This window comes from Lynx canadensis, chromosome D3, assembly GCF_007474595.2.
Source record: "Lynx canadensis isolate LIC74 chromosome D3, mLynCan4.pri.v2, whole genome shotgun sequence".
Lineage (NCBI taxonomy): Eukaryota > Metazoa > Chordata > Mammalia > Carnivora > Felidae > Lynx > Lynx canadensis.
The window spans coordinates 79110558-79126322 of NC_044314.2; the positions used below are offsets into that span (position 1 = coordinate 79110558).

General features: G+C 37.0%; 1 protein-coding gene across 3 annotated transcripts in view; it reads left to right on the forward strand.

The window, feature by feature from the left end:
* Positions 1 to 15765, forward strand: part of TAOK3 (TAO kinase 3) — a 180998-nt gene that overhangs the window by 16154 nt on the left and 149079 nt on the right. The window lies entirely within an intron of this gene.

Below are 15765 nucleotides of genomic sequence, written 5' to 3' on the forward strand. Positions count from 1 at the left end.
TTTTTCCCCACCCTCTACCACCTGCCTCTGGCCACCACCAATATATTCTCTGTGTCTATGAGTTCACTTTTTTTTAGATTCCACATGTAAGTGAGATCATACAGTGTTTTTTTCTCTGGCTTATTTTACTTAGCATAATGCCCTAAAGGTTCACTCATGTTGTCACAGATGGCAGGATTTCCTTCTTTTTTAAGGCTGAATAATAATCCACTGTATACAGATACTGCATTTTCTTTATCCATTCATTCATTGATGAACCCTTGAATTATTTCCATGTCTTGGCTATTGTAAATAATGCTGCAATGAACATGAGAGTGCAGATATCTTTTCAAGGTAGTGATTTCATTTCCTTTGGCTATGTATCCAGGAGTGGCATTGCTGGATCATATGGTACTCTATCTTTAATCTTTTGAGGAACCTACGTATTGTTTTCTATAGTGGCTGCACCAGTTTACCCTCCCACTATTTTTTGTACATGCCTTCCTTTGTATTGAGCATAAAGAACACCGAGATGTCAACTTTTAAAATACAGAATATTTTACATTTGTGAAAGTATGGATACTTGGAAATGTCTAGTCAGTGCTTTGGATTTTGTGCTGATGCTTGGTTTTGTATACTACCTTTTGTCGCAGAGATCAAGGTTAAATAACTCTGTAAAGTACTATTAGTGTCCACAGGATAAGTGCTATAAGTCCAAGATGCCATCCATATATAACAAGAAAAGCTGCTTAGATAACATACCAATGATAAAAAGTTGAAATTATGGACTATTCAATACAGTTTAGGATTTTTAAAAATAATTTTAAGCATGCACAATAATAATATTTTTCATTTATAAGGGGCTTTAGAATTTATGTAATGATTTCACATTATTTCATGAGTCTCACAGCTTTGTGAGGCATTATTGTTCTCACTTTATAGATGAGACCATTGAGGATGAGAGAAGGTAAGTGATATACTTAAGATCACACAGCTAGTAGGTAAGTGGCAGAGTTGACTTAAACCCAGATTTGCAGACTTAAAAGTGAGACCTCTTTTTCTTTATACCACAGATCCAAATTGAATTATTTGGAGGGGTGTGTGTGTGTGTGTGTGAATGTGTGAAACTCACACATTTTTCCTCTTTCCAGTTAAGATAAAATTCACATAACATAAAATTTGTCATTTTCAAGTGCAAAATTCAAGTTTTTAGTATATTCACAATGTTATGCAACCATCATCACTAATTTCAGAACATTTCCATCACTCTAAAAAGCATCCTATCTCAATTACCCCCATCCCTTGGCAACCACTAATTTTCTGTCTTTATGGATTTGCCTACTCTGAACACTTAATATAAATGGGATCATAACATGTGAATTGTTGGATCTGACTTCTCCATTCAGCATAATGTTTTCAAGGGTCATCTGTGCTATAGCATGTGTCAATGCTTCATTCTTTTTTATGGGTGAATAATAGTCCATCAGATGGATAGACCAATTTATCCTTTCATCAGTTGATGGACATTTGAGTTGTTTCCGCTTTGGGGCTATTATGAACATTCTTATGCAAGTTTTTGTGTGAATATATGTTTTCAGTTCTCTTGTATATATGCCTAGGAGTAGAATTTCTCATCATTATTTTTGTAAAATAATTCAAATGGAAGTACTTGAAAATTATTTCTTTTGAGTCATTTATTCACAACCATCTCACTCACACACACACACACACACACACACACACACACACAGTAGTGCTTATTTGGCTAATTTGTTTCCCACATCTGTTCTGCAGAAGTAAGGCAGAGGCAAGATTTAGTTCAGATCCTGGATAAGAAGTCTCTAATTCTTTTTTTTTTTTCAACGTTTATTTTTGAGACAGAGAGAGACAGAGCATGAATGGGGGAGGGTCAGAGAGAGAGGGAGACACAGAATCTGAAACAGGCTCCAGGCTCTGAGCAGTCAGCACAGAGCCCGACGCGGGGCTCGAACTCACATACTGTGAGATCGTGACCTGAGCCGAAGTCGGACGCTTAACTGACTGAGCCACCCAGGCGCCCAAGAAGTCTCTAATTCTAAGTGAATGTAATCTGAGTCCAACACTGCCTGCTATATTCAAGATACTGTGGGGCACAAATAAGTCAATAGTATTTCTACTGCTAGTCATATTCAATTAACGGAATCAAGAAATGTCCATGTTCTTTAAAAGTAAGGCAACATGGTATCAATGCCACAAGAAGTTAATTACCTATACAAGAGGAAGGAAGAGATCGCTTCTGCACTAGGGAGATGGGGTAACTTGGAGATAGAATTTGAGCTGAGTCTTGAACACTAGGTAGCTTTTCAGCAGGTGTGGTGAGACACGGTGTATTTTTTTGCCTGGCTCAGGCATTGTGAATAAATATAGGATATGTAGGGACAGTGGAAAATCAAAGGCCCTTGAATCATGTACAAAAAGGTTTGAACTTTGAACAGCAGATAGTGGGGAGCCATTTAAGGTGCTTGAATAGAAGAGACTGATGCAATCAGAGCTTCTGAAAGATGACTCCATCAGAAGTTGGTAAAGCAACTTAAAGAAAGAGATTAGGAATGAGAACCTGGACTGGTAATGAGGTTCTGGAACTAGGACAGCCCCAATGCAAAGAAGAAAAGCAGCGTGTGAGATTTATTGAGGACATTGGCATTTTAGGAGAGATAGCTGAAAGCATAAGAGTAAATCCAATCAATAAGAGGAAGTGCAGAGAGAAGAGAAGGGGTCTACTACAGACCCTTGTGTTAAGAGGTAAGCGAAAGAAGATGAGCCAGGACAGGTGAGTTGGAAAAGAGCTTCTGGAGGAAGGTGCCACACAAGCCAAGAAACAAGACGTTCCATAAAGGTTGTGATATGGAAGGATAACGACCTGAGAAGGATTCTGTTGGATTTGGAGATTAGGAGTTGAGAGCTCATGGATCCTCGGGAAAATTTCCTGTCCTCTCAGTAAATGATACCTTGAGCATATCGTAGGCCAAAAGGAGTCAGTGAAGAGAAGTGGAAGATTTAAGAAAAGTAAGAAGAGTGGATTAATGAAATGAGAAGGTAGTAGGATACAGAATTAAAAGGCCATTTTTTGGTGTTGTTGGGGGAGAGGTGGTTAACCTGTAAAAGGAAGACTAAAGTCAACCGAGTATATAGAGAAATTTTAAGACGGAATGGAGAAAAATGGAGGAAGCTTACATTGAATGGCCTCAACATAGGCCATAATAGCAACATTGCTAATTAGTAGCAATATAGACAGTTAGAAAATACCATGAATTACCTCAGGCATATATAGAAAGATGACATTCTGTCTTTCCATCCTATATAAATATTTCACTCTCTCAGCTGTGTGCTGTGCATCTTTGCCATTGCTTTTAAATGCCTTTTCCTCTCCAAAGCATAGCAGTGTGGTGTAATACATAGACTATCAGTTATGCCTTGCTGAGTCCATTTTTCTGCTAATTATTCAAGGTGTGTATTTTGAGTGCTAATAATATTGGCAACTCAAGTACAGTATTTTGCTTAAAAATTAGTTCATAAATCTGTTTGAAGTTTTTAACGTAAATATTTTTTTTCTCTAAAAGATGCCCCGAACTGATGATTATTGTGTTTTCTGTTAGCAATTCATTATGGGGTAACAGGCACTGTGGAAACATTGTAATCTGCACAATATTTGGTTAAAAGTAACAATGATGACTATATGTCACTTTGAAATTATAAATTTCCCTGTTGTAAGATGTTATGAAATCACTTCCTTGTGAGTCCTGAAGTTTGGAGTTCCCAGCAAGAACACTTGTTGGTAAATGAGTAGAAATGGAAGCAGATGTCTCCCTTGTTCCCTTTAATGTTTTCTCCTATTCTCCACAAAATGGTGGGAAACCCTTGACCCAAGAGAGCTCGTCAGTAATTTTTAACAACTCTATAAGCAATATGTGCTTTTCATTTTAATAAATAGAGAATGTAGATGAGTAATTAGAAGAAAATAAAAGTTATCTTCTATACCTAAATGTATTTTGACATATAACTTCCCAGACTTTTTTACAATTTTTTTTTTTAATAGCAATTGGGGGTTGCCTGGGTGGCTCAGTCAGTTAAGCATTCCAACTCTTGATTTTGGCTCAGGTCATGATTTCATAGTTCATGAGGTTGAACACCTCCCCACCTCTCCATCAGTCAAGCTCCATGCTGACAGCACAGAGCCTGCTTGGGATATTCTCTCTCTCTCTCTCTCTCTCTCTCTCTCTCTCTCTCTCTCTGCCCCTCCCTGGCTCATGCTCTCTCTCTCAAAATAAATAAACATTTAAAAAATAAAAATAGGGATTATGAAGGTTATATGGCATTATTGTTTTTATAAGCTTTTTTTTTTAATTTTAACAGCAGTATGTCATAATAATGTATAAACACATTCGAATTTCTGTGCCTAAATGTACTGCCTCCACATCATTTCAAGCCAGCATTGCTTTATGGATATTCAAGGTGGATTTTGGGGGGGTTAGTTTTTATTCTTACAAATTGTTCTAAATGGCTCCTTAGTTATTCTATCCCCAGTACAACTCTAGTTTTTCCAGTCAGAAGATTCTACAGCAGATGGACCATCACAACATGGTTTCCAAGATCATGTTTTGTTTCGTTTTCCAAACGGATGGGGGAATAGCATATTCTACTCTATGTCCCAACAAAGGCTCCCATTGCTAAAGAATATGTCCTCTTTCCCCACCCACTAGAAGCACAAGCTAATAATGTCGACAATTCTGTCAACCAACAAGGGTTTGAGAGGATGCATACTTATCTCCCTAAACACATGGCTTTTTCCTTGGCCCTCATCTGCTCCAGAGGAACTCCAGCTCTCCTTCCCTTAGACTATCACCAGCCTTCCTTCCTCTTATATTTCTGCCTATTCAGGATTTTTTTTGCTGTTGTTCAATTTTTTCATTCAAACCTCTTGGTTCTAAGCTAGGATCATCATTAAAAGGAGAGAGACTTTGGATTTGTCCAAAGTAGTCAATTACTACAGTCTTTTAATTAATGAATATTTTGTTCCCATTATTATAAAGGCTATATTTCAGCCACCTTAATTTATTCTATTTTGTATTTAAAAAAAAAAAAACTGTATCCATGGGGCGCCTGGGTGGCTCAGTTGGTTGAGCGTCCGACCTCAGCTCAGGTCATGATCTCGTGGTCTGTGAGCTCGAACCCCACAGCGGGCTCTGTGCTGACAGCTCGGAGCTTGGAGCCTGCTTCGGATTCTGTGTCTTCCTCTCTCTGTGACCCTCCCCCATTCATGCTTTGTCTCTCTCTGTCTCAAAAATAAATAATCATTTAAAAAAATTAAAGAAAAAACTGTATCCTGATCTGACCCTAAAAAATAGATATTTTTATTCTCACCATACTGAAAGTTCTACTTCAAATTTATATCACTACAGTAAATATGAATAGAAGTGTAGAAGGTTTTTAGTAGGTTCAGTAGGCTTGGTTTTCAACATTTTATGTAATGGCTAGGTGATTGAGTAGACCAAGCTTATAAAATTTGCCAAGTGATCCTTAACTGGCTAGCATTTTAGAAAAAACAAATTAAAATTGTTAATTGTCCTTGACAAGGTGAAGGGGTACCTGGGTATTAATGAGAAGTTAACAAGAGGACTTAGAAGTTAACCAAGTGATTCAATGAAGGACTGAAAAAAAAAAATGTGAAACTATAACAGGGGCCTCCATACTTTCAGAAAGCATGATAGAAAGAGAAATAGCCTTACTAGATATAGTATTGTTAAGTGTGGGAAAGTAAACTACTGTTACCATTTAAAAGGCTATAATACTGTTAGTAGTATTAATAAAGCATGATTTCTTTTGCAGTTAAGAAAAAAAATTTTTTTTGGTTATTTTCACTAGTTTCTGATATGTATTGAGAGAGAGAGAGACAGATGCGTGCAAGTGATAAAAAAAATAGGACTGTGAGATCAAAAAGTTCTAATTGCCACATATCTTTCATATTATTGAACATACCGTAAAGTGATAGTACTGATACCACATTTCTCAGATGGAAGTTCCATCATTGTCAAAGTATGAATAGGTATTGTTGATGTGAACACTGCTTCTCCCTTGTGACCCAGGTAAGATGGATGGTTGTGTTAGAATGTGGTGTTCCGTCTGTTCTATATATTAACAGAGATTTACACCTGCTCTTTGTATAGTAACTGAACAAATCAGCTCTATAATTGCCTTACCTGAATCTAGTGGATTATATTTACTATGACACTTGCTTTTACTTTGTTTTGAAAGAATCAAGAGCTTGAGTTTTTGTATTTTGGCAAATGAGAAGAAAAAAATGGGAATGCACACAGCATAAAGGGCCATTAGTACATTAGGGACTCCAGGGGGAAATAAGTGAAGTCAATATAAATATTAAAAATAGGGGCACCTGGGTGGCTCAGTCGGTTAGGTGTCTGACTTCAGGTCATGATCTCACAGCTCGAGTGAGTTCGAGACCCGTGTCGAGCTCTGTGCTCACAGCTCAGAGCCTGGAGCCTGCTTTGGATTCTGTGTCCCTCTCTCGTTCTGCCCCATCCCTCACTCATGCTCTGTCTGTCTCTCTCTCTCTCTCAAGAATAAATAAACATTAAAGAAAAAATGAAAATAAACAGGATCAGAAGTCAGGCCATTGTCAATGTTCTAAATTTGTAAGTGTATACAGGGTTTCTTATGTTGTAGAACTTGGAACAAATAAGTTCTAGGGAATTTTTACAAGACTCTCTGAGTTTAAAAGACAACACTAAATCTCCAAAATTGCCATCTCTAAATTACTGTCGTTAAGTACTTTCTTTAAATTAAATGTATTGCGAGTTTAATTTGGTATCATTCTGACATTTTATTCTGTGGTTTACTAACACACCTAATGCAGTTCCCTGTACATATCAAACAATAAGTATTTAAAATTATTTCTGGGTATTCTAAGTCCTAGGTTTAGTGTAAAATGTCACATATATGGAGTACACTGAGAATCCTGAATTTCTATAACAAATTTTTGTTTTTGATGAATGAATTTACTCCACCCTGAAGTGCTATCTAGATTTTACCAATGCATGTGGAAGGGACCAGCATGTGTGTGTGTGTGTGTGTGTGTGTGTGTGTGTGTGTGTGTGTGTGTCTTTACTTTTTAAACCTGAGAAATATGAATAGAACTTGATATCCAAATTTTTTGAAGACCTAATAATTTCTAATTGGGTTTTACAATGTCTCACAACAGAGTACCATCTGATATATGTATTACATATTTTGTTTACTGATAGCACACAAGTTTATAATTTTTTGTTATGTTATCTGAGGGAAGAGTCTGGCATTTACTATGTTCATTTCTGCAGGCTTCTCAGCATGAGAACCTTTATTCTAACCTTTATTCTTTCAAAATTTGAACTAAATGTACTTCCTCTTGTATAAAAAGATCTTTTCAACACACTGGAGAAAATATTAACTTTACCAAGCTTTCTAAGAGAATAAAATTCAAAGTTATTTTATGTTGTGCTAATGAAACTTTTATTTACCATTTTTACAGAGTAGTGTCTTTTAACAAATTAGAATATAGTCTGTAACTATCAGCAGTTTGATGCCTCAAGCTAGCTTCTCACGAACAACACCAATATTATAATAATATCAAAGCCGCCGACTCTCTGAGATGAGGAAGCCACATGGTCCCTCCCAACTCTGAAATCCTGTGATTTCAAGCTAATTTCAAATGAAGGAGGAAGTCTTTAGCTAAAGTAAAACAGTGAAAATGTTAAAACAAGCAAATGAGGGATTACAAAAGAGTTTTGTTAGCACGGTTTAGTGGACTTCCTTGATAAAAATCTTATAACCATTATTATAGGCAGTTTTGTAGTTAAAACTACGAGCAAAGAAGGAAATGTTTTGAAAACAGGCAAAACTGAAATCAACCCTTCCCCTTACTTTTTTTTCTCCCCTAAGTTTGCTTAGTTTGACCATGTGCCCATACATTTGTAGCACTCATATCAGTGCAGATCAACGTTGTCCTGCTAGAGTGACAGTCTGGTTACTCACTCCTTTTATATTAGATTTAATTATTTAAATTTGTTAAAACTTATAAGTTTAATTTTTAAGATGTATTATTGCTATTAAAATAAAATTTGGACAAATAACTATTTGTACCTGACTTGGATAAAGGACAGTAGAATAAAAAAGAAATAGGCAATCTGGGAAATTTAAATTTTTGACCTTATATTTGATGACATTAAAGTTTTATTGTTAAACTTGAGGTACACTGATGGCATAGTTATTATGTTTTCAAAAGTTTTTTTTATATGTACAGTCTGAAATGTTTATGGATGAAATGGCATTTATTTTGCTTCAAAATAATGGAGAGCAGAGTAGGGAAATGGGTGGGCCATGAGTTGACAAATTAAAGCTGGGCATGAGATAGTTCATCATATTATTCTATCAACGTTTATGTTTGACATTTTCCGTAATGAAAAACTTCCAAAGAATAACATTTAGTACGGGCGTCTGGGTGGCTCAGTCCACTAAACGTCTGACTTCAGCTCAGGTCACGATCTCATGGTTCGTGAGTTCGAGCCCCACATCGGGCTCTGTGCTGACAGCTTGGAGCCTGCTTCAGATTCTGTGTCCCCCTCTCTCTCTGCCCGTCCCTCACTCATACTTGGTCTCTCTCAAAAATAAAGGTTAAAAAAAAACATTTCATACCCATCTATGAAGTTTTATATGCAGAGCTGTCTGAAATGTCTTTATTTTTTGCAAAATGGAAGAAAAGCATTACCTACAATAAATTCCACACCTTTCCATTCTCTTCTCATAATCCATATTCCCTGATTGTCTCTTTGCTGTCAGCAAAGAGCTGTTAAAATTGTCACACGGTAGGAAAAGAGCAGTGGGGAGAAAGTCACTTCATTGTGCCCAGGAGGAATTCTATTTAACGCCTTTGCTCTTCTTCCAGCTCCAACCTGTAGAGAATTTTCTTTCTACCTCTTTTTTGGGGGGGTGGAGAGGAAGGCAGGCAGCCTTCAACGTAGCCTTCAATGGTCAACAGACCGTTCAACTGTATCTACATGTTATCACAAATATATGTGTGCACAGAGATTGTGTGGAAAGTACTTATTCTCCATAATTCAGACTTATAATTTATTCTCTACAAAGATCAATATTTTAGTTACCAAAGTTCCTACCTGTTGCTAAAATAGTCACTTTGTGTTTTAAGAGAAATAAGGGCCATTCCTCAATAGCATGTGGAAATGATCATTGTTGATGGTCAAAATATTAATAAATCAACCACGACATGCAAGGTTTTGTGAAATATGAAGAATAGTCTATTATTTCAAAGTTTTAGAAATTGGGAAAAGGGGGAGTTTCAAATCAACTAAGTAGCATGTTTGTATTGGAAGAATCTGCAGAAAAGAACAACTAAAGTTCTCAATAAATGTCTCCACTTCACAGTCCTATGATAGGATTCATTACACAGATTTAAGGATAACAAGGCTGTAAACCATTCACGCCAGTAATTATGAAGACTTAGCTTCCACAAACTCAGTACCTTTGGGAACTGAGGTTTTTGGTAAATTGAATCCAATGAAGAACTGAGAATTTTCATTCACTTCAAGCCCTTGTCTTGGTTTCTCAGCCTCTCTCCCTCCTCCCTGCTGTGCATCGTCCTCACTGCCATCCAAATTAACTTTCTAAAAGACAAATCTGAGCATCATCTAGTGGCTTCAAAAACTCCAGCGTCCCCACATTGTTCATGCAAGAGCCCGAACTGCCTTCACGTAGCATCCACAGTCACTCCTGGCCTCATCCTTTTTTGGCCTCTCCCAGGAGAGAACTCTAAGCTCAAGCACAACAAAGTCTCTGCTGGTGCCAGGGAATCCTATGCTCTTCTGATAGGACTGTGCTTTTGAATGCTCGGTTCCTTCTGCCTGGCCTGGTTTTCCCTTCCCCCATCTCCTCTTGTGAGACCCAATTGAAAGATTCCTTCCCTTAATTCTCCCAGACAACACTTAGTATTCCCTTCTGTTTTCATAAGCACTTTTCATCATGTCACTATTTTTTGTACTATATTCTAACCATTTGGTGGTGTTTATCCCCCTTTCTATTGATTGATTGTTTTCATTTAATCATTCCTTCAAGTATTTTTTTATGTTTATTTATTTTTGAGACAGAGAGACAAAGACAAAGCATGAGCAGGGGAGGGACAGAGAGAGAGGGAGACACAGAACCTGAGGCAGGCTCCAGGCTCTGAGCTGTCAGCACAGAGCCCCACGCGGGGTTCGAACTCTCCAACCGTGAGATCATGACCTGAGCTGAAGTCAGACGCTTAACCCACCGAGCCACCCAGGTGCCCCATTTTCCTTCAAGTATTAATTAAAAAGTTACTATGTTCCAGATGTTTTAGCTCTGGAGGTAGAGTGGTTAAAACAGTCACAGTCTCTAGTGAAGGACACATGTGTTAAAAAAAAAAAAATCACTAATACATTATGTATTTAGAGTTGTGACATCAGGGAAGATGGGGTTTCTATTCAATACCCCTTTGTAGATTGCCCACTCTGTCTTCCCACCTCCACCCACCCACACAAAAGCTGACACGTCATACATAGAAGCAGCTCAATAAATGCTTACAGGAGTGATGAACTTATAACTATACATGAAATACATGGATTTATCAGGTTAAACTTTATTGAGATTTTGTAGACTGACACAGTTGTAAGAAATAATAGGTAACATCTTACCAAACTGTAATACAGTAACACACTAGGATATTGATATTGTCCAGATTTTCCTGTTTACTGGTCCTTGTCTATGTGTATATGTGTATGTGTGTGTATTTAGATCTATGCAATTTTTCACATGTGTATGTTTGTGTATATACCACCACAATCAAGATAGACAGTTGTATCACCACAAGGCCGTATCACCACATCTTCTCCCATCCCCATTTCCCCACCCCCTGTCCTTAATCCCTGGCAACCACTGATCTGTTCTACATCATTTCAAGAAAGCTATATGAGTGAAATCCTGTAGTATGTAACCTTTGTAGATTGGCCTTTTTTCCGCTCGGTCTAATTCTCCAGGGATTCTTGAAGTTGTTGTGTGTATCGTTGGTTCATTCCCTTTTATTGCTAAATAGAATTCCATGGTATGGATGTATTACAGTTTATTTTATCATTTATCTGTTGAAGGACATCTGGGTTGTTTTCCAGTTTGGGGCTATTGCAGATAATGCTACTGTGAACACTTGTGTATAAATTCCACATAAATTTCCATTTCTCTGGGATAAATGCCCAGGAATGCAATTGCTGGGTCATATGGAAAATTGAATGTTTAGTTTTATAAGAAAATGCCACACTGTTTTCCAGAGGGCTGTACAATTGTATATATATGAGAGCAGTGTAAGAGAGATCCAGTTTCTCCATGTTCTCACCAGCATTTGGTTATGTCACTATTTTTTATTTTAGCCATTCTGATACATAAATAGTAATACCTCATTATGGTTTTATTTGCATTTCCCTAATCCCTAGTAAAGTTGAGCATCTTTTCATATGCTTATTTGCCATTTATATATCCTCTTCAGTGAAATTTCCCTTTGTCTTTTTCCCATTTTCTAATTGCATTTTTGTCTTTTTTTTTTTTTTTTTTTTTTACTGTTGAGTTTTGACAGTTCTTGATAAACTCTACATACTGCTCTTGTTGGATGCGTGGTTTGCAAATAGTTTCTCTCACTCTGTAGCTTGTCTTTTCATCATTTTAATTGGGATCTTTTCTAGGACAAAGGTTTTAAATTTTGGTTAGGTACAATTTATCAATTTTTCCATTTATGGGTCATGCTTTTGGTGTTAAATCTAAGAACTCTGCCTATTGCTGGATCCCAAAGATTTTCACCTATACTTTTTATCTAAACATTTTATAGTTTTGTGTGTACATTTAAATCTGTAATCCATTTTGAGTTAACTTTTATATAAGATACAAGGTTTAGCCTATGGATGTTCAATTGCTTCAGCACCATTTGTTGAAAACTATTCTTCTTCCATTGAAGTACTTTTGTGACTTTGTCAAAAATCATTTGGGCATACTTGTATGTGTATATCTCTGGGTTCTCTATTCTGCTCAATTGGTGTGTCTATCTCTTCACCATTACCAAATTTCTTGATTGTTATAGCGATATCCTAAGCCTTAATATTGGGTAAAGTGATATCTATTCTTTTTCAAGAGTGTTAAGCTATTCTAGTTCTTTCGCCTTTTCTTGTAAATTTTAGAATAAGTTTTGCCTATGTCTACAAGAAACTTTGCTGGGATTCTGATAGAAATTGCATTAAACCTGTACATCAATTTGGAAAGAATTGACTTATTTTCTACATTGAGTCTTAGGCTCCATTGAACATAGTATGTCTCTTTATTTACTTAGATCTTTGATTTCACTTATCTACATTTTGCAGTTGTGAGCATGCAGATTCTATACATGTTGTGCCAAGTATCTCCTTAAGTATTTCATTCTCTTTGGAGTGATTATAAATGATACTGTTTTTTAATGTCAGTTTCCACATGATTAGTATTGGTATATAGAAATAGATTTTTATGGACTGAACTCATATCTTTGTGACCTGGTTCAATTCACCAGATGCTCTTTACTAAGTTGAGGTAGTTTCTCCTCTATTCCTAACTTACTAAGTTTTTTTGTTTTTTGGGTTTTTTTTAAGTCATAAGTTTTGGATTTTACCAGATGTTTTTTCTGCATCAATTGGCACAATCATATGATTTTTCTTTAGCCTATTCATGAAGTATATTATATTCAAGTGTTGAATCAACTTTGCATATCTTAAATAAATTCCTCTTGTTCATAGTGTATAATTCTTTTTCTACACTGATAGACTCAATTTGCAAATGTTTTGTTGAGCATTTTTAAAAACTTTTTCTGAATACATTTTACAATATTATTAAACTTTTTTTTTTTAAGTAATCTCTATACCCAGTGTGGGGTATCCCTTGTTATACTTTTAATGACTACAGGATCTGTAATAATATCTTCTGTCTCATGTCCAATATTTGTGATTTATCTCTTCTTTCATTTTTCCATTGTTAGTCTTGCTAGATATTTATCAATCTTACTGATCTTTTTCCCAAAAATCAGCTTTAAATTTCATTGATTTTTCTTACTTTTCCCATTTTCAGTGTCATAGATTTCTGCTGTTATTATTTTCTTCCATCAACTTAGAGTTTATTTTGCCTATATTTTTCTAAGTTTTTGAGGTAGAAACTTGGATCACTACTTGAAGACCTTTCTTCTCTGCTGATATAAGCATTTAGTATTATAAGTTTCCCTCAGAGCACTCCTTTATTTGCATCCCACAAATTTTGATACGCTGTGTTTTCATTTTCAATTAGGTCTATGTATTCTTTTATTTCCTTTGAGAAATAAAAAGCCATGCTTTGTTTAGTAATGTGGTGTTTAATTTCCAAATGTTTGAAGATTTCCCTGTTGTCTTTCTATTATTAATTTCTAGTTTGATTTCATTATGGTCAGAAAACATACTCTATATGATTTTAGTTATTTTAGATTTATTGCAATGTGTTTTCTGTCCCAGGATATGGCGAATGTTCCATGGGCACTTAAAAAGAATGTGTATCCTGCTGTTGTTGGGTGGAGCATTCTATAAATGTCAATTAGATTATATCCCTTGATGGTATTCTTCAGTTCTTTTCTATCTTTGCTAATTTTCTATTTAGTAGTTTTATCAATTGCTGAAAGTAGGGTGTTAAAGACCGCAATGATAACTGTCGGTTTGTCTGTTTTCTCCTTGTAGCTTTATCAATTTTTGTTTTGTATATATATTTTCTTTGAGAGAGAGAGAAAGCAAGCGTGAGCAGGGGCAAGGCAGAGGGAGAAGGAGAGAGAGAATCTTAAGCAGTCTCCATGCCCTGCAGAACATGGGGCTGGATCTCATGACTGTGAGACTATGACCTGAGCTGAAATCATAAGATTATTACCTGAGCCAAAATCAAGAGTCGGACACTTAACTATCAGACCATCCAGGTGCCCATGGTTAGTATATTTTAAAGCTGCTATCTGGTGCTTGTACATTTAGAATTGCTGTCTTTTTGGTGCATTCATCCTTGTATTGCTATGTAATGTCCTTCTTTGTCCCTAGTCATTTTCTTTTCTCGGAAGCCTATTTTATCTGATATTAATATAGCTAGTTCTACCTTTTTAGATTCAGGATAGCATGATATATCTTTTTCCATGCTTTTATTTTCATCCTACGTATGATGGGATATTTGAACTGAGTTTCTTATAATCATCGTATTGTTGGGTCATGTATTTTATCCATTCTGTCAGTCTCTGTCTTTGATGGTGGCTACTTTAAAATCTTTGTCAAATAATTTAAACTTCTGGTTCATTTTAATAGTGGCATCAGTTGACTATCTCTTTCCATTCAAGTTGTGATTTCCCTGGTTCTTGTTATGACAACTAATTTTTGTGTTGTATGCTGAACATTGTGGATATTATGTTTGGAACTGTGGATCCTGTTTAAATCTTCTATTTTACCAGGCAGTTGCCCTGTTTAGGTTCATTGTGTAAGTTCTGTCCTACTTTTGTAGGTGGTGGTTTCTTTTTTTTATTTTAATTCCAGTGTAGTTAATATGCAGTGTTATATTTGTTTCAGGTGTATAGTATAGTGAGTCAACAATTGTATATATTACTCATTGTTCATCAAGGTCAAATATACTCTTAATCTCCTTTACTTATCTCACCCATACCCCCCACCCTGCGGGTGGTAGTTTCAATGATAATTTACTTGTCCTTTCAGTGTTATCTTGGTCTGCTTCATTCTTCTGACTCCACTTGAGCTCCCCACTGGATCCCTGCTGGTACCGCCTGTGGGGATAGATGACACTTCCCTGGTCCTCTGTGGGCTTCCCATTGTCATTAGGTAGGGGGTATGAGATACTGGATCCCCAGGATGAGGAACATTTCCCCTGCTGTTTCCACTCTGTCTCCCATGGTGCTTCTGGAGAGGGAAGCACCTACCCTGGACCACATTCTGCTGCTGATGGAGGGCCAGGAGCCAAAGGGTCTAGGTATCTCTCTGTTACTTGGTTGAGGGCAGGAGACTCCAGGCCTAGTTCACTTTGTGCTGTTGGATGAAGGACTGGAAGATGCTTGGCCTGGGTTGTCTTCTGCCACTGTGTAGATGGCTAGGAACCACCATTATTCTGTGCCACTGGGTAGAAAACCACTGGATAGAGGCTGAGAGACATCAGGCCTCCTTGGGTCACTAGAGTATATGGAAGTGCACACCTGCTGCCACCTGTTAAGGGACAAGAATGGATCAGTCTGCTTGGGTTCCGCTGTGGCCACAAATGTGGAAGATTGGTTTCGCTGCTACTACTGGATATGGATCTCCCTGTTAAATCCCTGATCTGCTTCCCCTTTCCCAATCCTTTGGCCAGAGAGAACAGGGTTGTTTGGTTGGTTTGGTTTTGACTTTGTATGCTTGTTGGTGGTTCAGTATATAGACCTTTCCGATGCTCAGTCTGGGATAGAAGGGAGGTAAAACCCAACCTCAGGGAAGCGGTCAAGGTACTCTTTAAATCCTGAAGTCCCCAGCCATCTGCCTTCTTCTTTCTACTGTTCAGAGTCCTTTATGGTTGTCTTTTTGGTTTTGTTTTTTGAGAGAGAGGAAGAGAGACAAAGCCCGAGTGGGGAAGGGGCAGAGAGAGGGAGACACGGATTCTGAAACAGGCTCCAGGCTCTGCGCTGAC